The following is a 9150-nucleotide window of genomic DNA, read 5'->3' on the forward strand; positions in this document are numbered from 1 at the left end:
GATTACTTAAGCCCAGGAGTTCAAGACCAGCCTGGGCAAGACCAGCCTGGGCAACATGGCTAAACCCCATCTCTACAAACAAAATTAGCTGGGCGTGGTGGTGCACGCCTGTAGTCCCAGCTACTCAGAAGGCTAAGGTAGGAGGTTCGCTTGAACCTGGGAGGTTGAGGTTGCAGTGAGCCCAGACCACACCACTGCACTCTAGCCTAGGCAACAGAGTGAGACCCTATTTCAAAAAAAAGGCTGCTTTCACTGTACTGCTGCAGCAGTTTCTTCAGGTAGCTAAATTAGGAACTTGTTTTGGAGAAATGAAGCAAAGGTGAATGACAGCCTAGGCTTTGAAATGATAAAGCTCTCTCAGGTTGAACTCTCTCTCACGCTCTCACTGTCTCCCTGTACCTGAGAGCACAGGTGTGACTGTGACATCATAGCCGATACTACTTTTCTGTACCCACTGGGGTAAAGTTAGGCAACCCATTTAGTTTACACATGCATAAGACTAATTTACAGAATCACTCTATACAGTCGTTAGATGTAACATCCTTCCCTGAGTAGAAAATAATGGAGTAATGAATGTGTTTGGAGATTATTTTCTGTAATGCTGGGAACAAACCTGTTTTAAAGCATACTGCTAAAAGTAGGTGACATAAGACCATTTACTGTTTTTATTAAAGTGTGTGTGTGTATCAGTGTCTCAATGTGAAGATTGTAATCTCAAGGTTAGGACTCTTAAAAGAGCCACTTAGCCTGAATGGGAAACATGAAACTATTTTTAAATACACACCTCTAAGGAAGACAGTGAGACTCTGAAAAAAGGTGTAAGGCATTGAGAAGCCCTCCCATATAGACTTGATTGCAAAGAAGCAGATAAGAAGACAGAAAAGTGTTTTAAATGTAAGATCTCCTATGGAGTACCTTAAATTCATTTATACAAATGAATAAGTATATCTTTGTATAATGCATAAATACATAGATAAAAACATGTTTGCTGCCAAAGTTCCCAGTAAGATGCTTCCTGTGTTTTTTGGCCTTTACTTAGCTGAATGATCAAAGTTCAGAAAATGGTCTGCAAAAGTTACTCCATATACAACCCCATATCTACTACTTTTAAATGTAACATCAACTCAGTTGTATGAATCTGGAGTGTAATATTTATATTAGAATGTATATGTCATTTAAAATATTTTGAAATCCCTCATAAATATTTATATTTACTAAACTAATAGCATAGACACTATATAAATCTACAGTGATGCTAAAATAAATTAGTAATAATGGGTGCTATATAATTATTTTTAGTTATCATCCCTGGCTCTCTGGAATCTTCTCCATTTCTCCCTATTACTCAATTTCATTTTAATCATTGGACACCTTTGCATTTTGTTGCGAACAGTGTGTGTATGTCACCCTCTTTATATCTGGTGTTCCCACTTGTCTGAAGCTCTCTTGGTGTTAGAACCTGGAGCTGCAGATTCCTCCATGTCAGCTCCCATCACAGCCCCAAAGACAGAGTCACTTGGTTGCTGGAAAAATCTTTGGGGAAAGCTGGTATAACCTACACGCTGACCTGTCCCCAGTGTTTCCAGGTAATGACTTGGCACTGCAGAGGAAGTTTCACGCTGTTGCGTGTGGTGGCTCCAAGCCAAGCACCTGGCATGCAGGTCAGCCCCTCCCAGCAGGACGTGGTATCATCCTCTTCTCAGATGCCATGTTGCAGCCCCAAGGTCTCACCATTTTGTGAGTCTTAGAAACCCATTTTCTTGGTCATTTATAAAGCTGCTTTATAGATATCTTTGATCCTGGCATGCCTTGGTTTCCTCTCCCTTCCCTCTTTCCAATCCTGGTTTCCCACCACCTCTTTTAGTAATTCTCAATTCAAAGTCCCAAGAATTTGGAATGGTAGGATGCTGTGCGGGGAGCTCGAGGCTGAGGCGTATTCACCACTTCAGTTCTGCTCCTCAGGGGACACGCTCCCTTACTCACGGCAGCCATGTTTGATTGTCACAGAGCCCCCCGAATACTGTCTATAGTGACACACTGTAGGTATCATAAATTTTAAGAAATCTGCTTTTAAGTACTGTTTATAGGTTTTTCTGTTACACTTGCAACCTAGTTTTAAAATACATGAGGATTTTATGAAAGCTTTATACAGACCTTTATAGGAAACTCATTCTTTGATTTTAGGTGCCATTTAAATTGATAACACTTACTTTATAATAAAGATGCTTTTTGTCTGGATACAGCCTTATAGTTTAAAATATCTTCATATATTGCCACTTGATCAAATAAATTTCTTACTTAGAAAATGTGTGTATTTTTTATTTCATCCCTCTTCCATGTATCTAGCTTGTTCGAATGCTGTGCCCGAAGGCCGAGGTTGTGGCGACTGCCCTGGTGCAGGCCACTGTATTCTGAGCGGTCCAGCAGGGGCAGTGCTCACGGGTCGGTCGTGCCTTACTTCAAAGGTCCTGCCATCCTGGCTGCTTTGACTGTGAAAAAAGAAAAATGGCCAGAAGACAGCGTAGACAGTGTTGACTAGATGCAGCAATGAAGAAGCCTTCAGAGTGTTACTGACGGGACTTGGTGGACTTCAGGCTTGTATCCACTGCGTCTGAACATTCACTCCCTTCTAGCTTCCTAAGATTCGACAATAAGAGGAGTCACATGAAGGAGTCAGAAAACCTCCCTGGGTCTGTTCTGTGGTGGACAAGGGGGACAGTCTTTCTATTCTTTGAGAAACCCACATTTTCTCCCATAAGCTGTCCTAGGTATTGGAAAGGAAACTTGACAGCCCATCTTTTGACCTTGAGTAGCAAGCCCTTGGCATCTAACACACTCACCCTAGTTGGCCTCAAGGATAGGCCCAAATGGAAGGAGCATCTTATACCATGAAAGAAATTAATTCTGTCACTCAACGGGCCATGGCATCGAGGCCTGATGTCCGGGTTTCCAGCCCTGAACTTTGTGCTGAGCCAGCTTTTGACCAGCTTCCCCTTACCTAAGACTGTGCTATAAGAGCTGGGGAGTCTCCACTGATGTCCACTTGGGGGTTTTCTGTGGACAGACATGGCTACAGCCCACCAGAAGATAAAGCTGACAGGACTTGGCTATTCGTGGGAACAAGTGGTGGTGAGTGAGGGAGGCGTGTCGGAGATTTCTGGCTGAAGTTACTGCTGGCGATTCTCTGGCCAGGAACATGGCAGAGCACCAGGTTTGAATGCAAAGCCTGAGTATGTTTTCTTCTTGGTAAGTTTGAGGGGCCTTGAGAATAATGAAGAGGTGTCAAGCAGGCAATTGGGTAAGTCAGCCTGGAACTCAGTGAAGGGATCTGGGCTGAAGATACAGATTTCCAAGTTGAAGACATCACTGTGAGTTTACCAGCTTCCTAATACATAAAGATTTTTCTAGTTAAGGTTTTTTCTTTTCCTCGTTCCTTGCACCCCCCATGAATGAATGAATGAATGAATGATAATAAATGAGTGAATTTTGGATCTTTTATTCTGAAACGTGTTAACATTTGAAAGATCTGCATCAGTGAGCCAGTATTTTTTAAGTGATCAACACATGATGTTATAAAGTCACACACATGGATATAAGATCTATTCCAAGCACAAGCTAGACCAGTGCAGCAGCACAAAAAACTGCCATTAAAAGGGTTTCAGACTCCACGCTGCAAACAACCTTTACGAAAGATTGTTCCTTTTCCACTCCCACTGCTTCACTTGACCTTAAAAAAAAGAAAAAAGAAACTATTAAGTATAGAGTTTCTTGTAGCATCAAGAATAGCCTCAGTTGGCTGGGCGTGGTGGCTCATGCCTGTAATCCCAACACTTTGGGGAGGCCAAGGTGGGTGGATCACTTAAGGCCAGGAATTCAAGACCAGCACGGGCAACATGGCAAAACCACATCTCTACTAAAAGAACAAAAATTAGCCAGGTGTAGTGGTGCGCACCTACAATCCCAGCTACTCAGGAGAATTGCTGGAACCCAGGAGGCGGAAGCTGCAGTGAGCAGAGATCGTGCCACAGAACTCCAGCCTGGGTGACAGAGCAAGACTCTGTCTCAAAAAAAAAAAAAAAAAAAATCCACAATTATCTCAAGATTATTAAAGTACTTACTCTGTCCTCCTACCTTTTCCAAAATCTGTGTGAGACTAGATTTTCTTCATATACTTCAACCAAAACAATAGGCTACAATCCACTGAATGCAAGGCAGATGTGAAAATCCAGCTCTTCTATGGAGCCACACCTCTAAAAGAATTGCAAAAGCATAAAACAATGCCACTGTATACTTTTTTTGTTTTATAAAATAGTAATTTTATAAATTTTATAAATAGAAAAGTGTTCTTCATGTTAACATGTAATGAGTTATTTATTATTTTCAAGCAGAATGACGAATGTCATCGTTCTCTAAGCGCCTCTGTTTCTAGCCCCTGTGGCTCTCCCCTGGTTCCTGCAATAGAACCCCACCTTGTTTCTCCACCTCTGGAGGGAGGTCGACCTTTGTGCTGCTATCGGAATAATCGGAAAATTTGCCAACAGAATTGAAAACCTTCCGATGGAGCTTCCTTTCCTGCAGAGAAAAGGCCACACACCCTGCATGACCACCAAGGCCCTTCCCATACCCGATCGCCTGCACCCAGCCAAGGTGGTGACTTCTCCATCCCCTGAACTCATCACACAGGAGCCCACCTCTACCCGAAATGCCTGCATTTCTCATCCAGCGGTGCCCCCAGGGTAAACTCCCACACCTCTGTGGATCTGCTCTTCCCTCCTTTGCTGCCCTCTGTGGCTTATGCACACAGTATGGGTGGTTGTATGGCAGCCACAGCAGGGACGTTTGCTTAGGTCTCAATGTCTCTTCATATCATTGTTGAATCTAGCAACGCTATTTCACTTACCTATTTGAACCCTCAACAGTACTGTCAATGTGGGAGGGCAGGCCCTGTGTCCCCTTTCTAGAAGGGAGAGAAGGTGGGTACAGAGAAGGTGGTAAGTGATTAACCCAAGGTCACGTTGGCAGGTCCCAAACATATGTGGTCTGTTCACTTTCCTAGTTCTGCTTATAACTCTGGTTCTTTTTTTTTTTTTTGGAGACAGGTTCTTGCTCTGTTGTCCAGACTGGAGTGCAGTGGTGTGATCACAGCTCACTGCAGTTTTGAACTCCTGGATTCAAGTGATCTTCCCAGATCAGCTTCTCCAATAGCTGGGACCACAAGTGCACACCAGCATGCCTGGCTTTTTTTTTTTTTTTTTTTTGGTAGAGATGGGATCTCACTATGCTTCTCAGGCTGTGTCTTCAACTCTGAGAAACCAACTTATTTTCTATTTACTCCACTCCTACTCTATGCTTAGGCCTTGTTCTCATTCCAGTTTTGGGCCATGTTCACAGTTCCAGTGTCATCCATAGCAGTGTCCTCTTGCTTGCTGTACCACTGGGTCTTGGATTTTGTTTTGTGCTTTTTGTATTTGGTTTGTTTGCTTGTTTTTGAGACAGGTTCTTGCTCTGTTGCCCAGGCTGGAGTGCAGTGGTGCAATCTCAGCTCACTGTAGCCTCGACCTGCCAGGGTCCAGTGATCCTCCCACCTCGGCCTCCCGAGAAGCTGGGACTAGAGGCGTGTGCCACTATGCCTGGCTAATTTTTGTAATTTTTGTTGAGTTGGGGTCTCACCGTGTTCCCCAGGCTGGTCTCGAACTCCTGAACTCAAGCAATCTGCCCACCTTGGCCTCCCAAAGTACTAAGATTACAGGTGTGAGCCACCGTGCCCAGCTGGATCCTGGATGTTAAACACTATGTTAATATTTTCTTGCTATTCACTGAGGACAAATATATTCCACTGACTTCCAAGTTCTCCCAGCTTTCTTTCTTCATCCTGTCATGAGAAAATTCACACCTTTCCCACTTTTAGTTATGTCTTTCTGATTTTCTTTGTCTATTCGCTTGTCCCAGCTGCCTGTTGAATGCCACAGTGCTTATCATTGCTGGGCCAGTGCACGGGGCCTGCTCCCAGGAGGACATAGCACTTTGACTTGGGATTTTACCTTCTGACTCCTTGATTGGCAGGCCAACAGAACCAAAAGTGGTTTGAACTGGGCTAAACTATCTCACGTCCAAGTCCGTGGAGGTCCCACGACTGTAAAACAGCTCTTATAAGAAGGGACCTTGGATGGGGAAGTGATGATAGCCATTTAATTCTTGATATTTATCTGCAAATGAGGAAAGCATACTGAGCTGTTCACAACTGTTGGTGACTACATTATAATTATTTCATTTGTGTAGAGACTGGCTGAGGCAAGACCTCAGAAGGATCTCAGGGAACAAACCTCAGGTTCAACCTCCCAGGGGGCCAGCTACACTGTGCTGAAAACAGAACTATAATTCACTCATCTGCTATGACATTACGTCTCTTAAAATTGCTTCTGTAGGCCGGGCGCGGTGGCTCATGCCTGTAATCCCAGCACTTTGGGAGGCTGAGGCAGGGAGATCCCTCGAGCCCAGGAGTTCAAGACCAGCCTGGCCAACATGGCGAAACTCTGTCTCTACAAAAAAATACAAAAATGAACCAGGCATGGTAGTGCATGCCTATAATCCCAGCTACTTGGGAGGCTGGGGTGGGAGGATTACTTGAGCCCGGGAGGCGGAGCTTGCAGTGAGTTGAGATCATGTCACTCTAGTCCAGTGCTCTCTGGGCAATGAAATGAGACCCTATCTCATAAAAAGAAAAAAAGAACCACTTCTGTTGTCTTGGGGACCTATTTTTTTTTAATATGCTTCGCACTACTTTTGTTGTTCTCACCTGATCCCTTCTAACTTTTCGTATTAGGGCTGATATGTTTTGTTAGTAAGAACAATTAGGTGTAATGGGAGATAGTGAGAACAGCATGTATTGCGTGCCTATTATCTACCAGAGACTGCATTTAAAATATATGATTTAGTATTTTCACGATTGTGCAAGGTAGTTATGATCACCACTTTGCAGAGGAGGAAACTGAAGCTCAAATAGATTGAATTTACCAAGACAATTCAGCAAGTCACAAAGCCGGGACTTCCTCCCGGACCTCTGAGACTGAGGCCCCGCCCGTCTGCGGCCCTCTTTCTCTCCAGTGCTCCTGGAGGTTGAGTGTGCGGACACCGGCATATCTGGTTCCCAGCTCCTTTCCTTAGGTTATCAAGGAGTTTTCATACCAAAATAGAAAAATGTAAGACTTTCCATTTTTTGTACATGTATTTATATAGGTGGGCATTTTCTTAGAAAAAAAGAAAAATTAAAATCTGACATTGGTCTTTAAAATTAGCTACCAATTCCTGTGAAAAAATGGGGTCCTAGTATATTTTGTCCCAAACTGATTTCTTATCGACATTGTTTGCCTCCACTTCCCTCATAGATGGAAGCAGCCGAAAAGCACAGGCCTGAAAAAGGAGGCAGAGTCCTGCCCTGGATGTGGCTTGGAGGTTGGACAGAAGCAGTTCTGAGCACTGGCTCTGACAGTGTGATCTTAGGCAACGCTGTGAAGCATTCAGAGCCACTGTGTCCTCACATATGCACTCGAACTTTTCCTAACACATAGCTCGCACCCAGTACATGTTTGTCCTCCTCTTTCCCTTTTTCCTTTGTCAAATCGAATCCTTAAGCCTTCTGGAATCTTGGCAGCCACAGTCCTTGTAAAGAGCCTTGTAAAGGTCAGTGCCAGGACCCACAGGACAGACAGGGCAGGGGATTATTACCAGGGCTCCTTCTGCTTATAGCAGAAATGGCTGGAGGCCTGAGCGGCCCACACTCACGGCTGCAATCTCCCTGGACCTGTTTGCCTGGGGCAGGGAGAAGAGCCAATTCCAACTTAGACAAGTGGCTCCAGAAAGCACTAGGCAGAGAGAGGGCGCTGCAGAGACCTCTCTGAGGCAGCCAGTGGATGGATAGCACTGGTGTAACAGTGAAGCAGGGAAAGAACTAACACAACTCCATTTGTTTAAAGGGCCTGTACCCATTCCTGCACGCAGCCTAGGATAATTTTAGAGAACTGAGATAAAACACAAAAACAGCAATAATGTAGCTTTTGAAACCAGCTCTGGGATTAAAGGGGAAGTATATACATACTTTTTAAAAAACAAACCAACTACTTTGGTAAAGGTTTACAGGAGCATTATGACCTGACCAAGGACCAGGAAGTTCTGAACCCCCTTGGACCCTTGCTGGCACTCAGATGTCTGCGATTATTGGTCACCTCTTGATCCAAAAAAGTTATGTTGAGAATAACTTCCTTTTTTTTTTTTGAGACAGAGCCTCCCTCTGTTGTCCAGGCTGGAGTGTGGTGGCACTGTCACAGCTCACTGCAGCCTTGATCTCCTGGCTTCAAGTGATCCTACCGCCTCAGCGTCCCAAGAAGCTGGAACTACAGGCACACACCACCACGCCTCGCTAATTTTTGTATTTTTTGTAGAGACGAAGTTTTGCCGTGTTGCCAGGGCAGGATGCTGATGCCGCTGTTAAGGGAACCGCATTTTGAGATCCTCTTGACTGCTTTGAGGTCTGATCATTTGAGTCTACCTCCTGCACCCACTGGGCAGATGAAAAACACAGGCAGGAAAACGGAACCCAAGAAAAACTAGAACCCAAGTATTCTTGTTCACAGTCCAATGAAAAGCAGCTTGTATTTATTGGCTCCTGGCCAGCTTTCAGACTTTTTATAAAAGAGTCACTCAGGGAACCAGTTAAAAGTCTAGCTCCAAGAGCCCACCCTCACAGATACTGACGCAATATACCCGGGACAGTGGGTTTAGCCCGGGCTGCACATTGGGATAAAAGATTCAAATGCCATTCATCTGGGCATCAGGAGTCTTAAAAGCTCCCCAGGTGCTTCATATGGGTGGGAACTTTGAGAAACTGGTCTGGGATGAGGTCCAGGAACTTCCTTGCACAAGCATGCCAGGATTGGGTGGAACTCCTGGCAGGTCTAGACTTTGCAGGCTAGTGCATTCATAACCTTGCTTCCCGCTGTAAGAAACACGGCCAGGCGCAGTGGCTCACGCCTGTAATCCCAGCACTTTGGGAGGCCGCAGCAGGTGGATCACTTGAATCAGGAGTTCCAGACCAGCCTGGTCAACATGGTGAAACCCCGCCTGTACTAAAAATACAAAAATTAGCCAGGCATG

General features: G+C 44.7%; 1 long non-coding RNA gene across 1 annotated transcript; it reads left to right on the plus strand.

Annotated features, from left to right (window-relative positions):
* Nucleotides 1-438: 438 nt before the first annotated feature.
* LOC105550991 lies at nt 439-2306 on the plus strand. Its single transcript, XR_001007808.1, has 2 exons — nt 439-798; nt 835-2306. It is a non-coding gene; the product is annotated as an uncharacterized LOC105550991 (long non-coding RNA).
* Nucleotides 2307-9150: the final 6844 nt, after the last annotated feature.

This window comes from Mandrillus leucophaeus, unplaced genomic scaffold, assembly GCF_000951045.1.
Source record: "Mandrillus leucophaeus isolate KB7577 unplaced genomic scaffold, Mleu.le_1.0 Scaffold501, whole genome shotgun sequence".
NCBI classification, from domain to species: Eukaryota; Metazoa; Chordata; class Mammalia; order Primates; family Cercopithecidae; genus Mandrillus; species Mandrillus leucophaeus.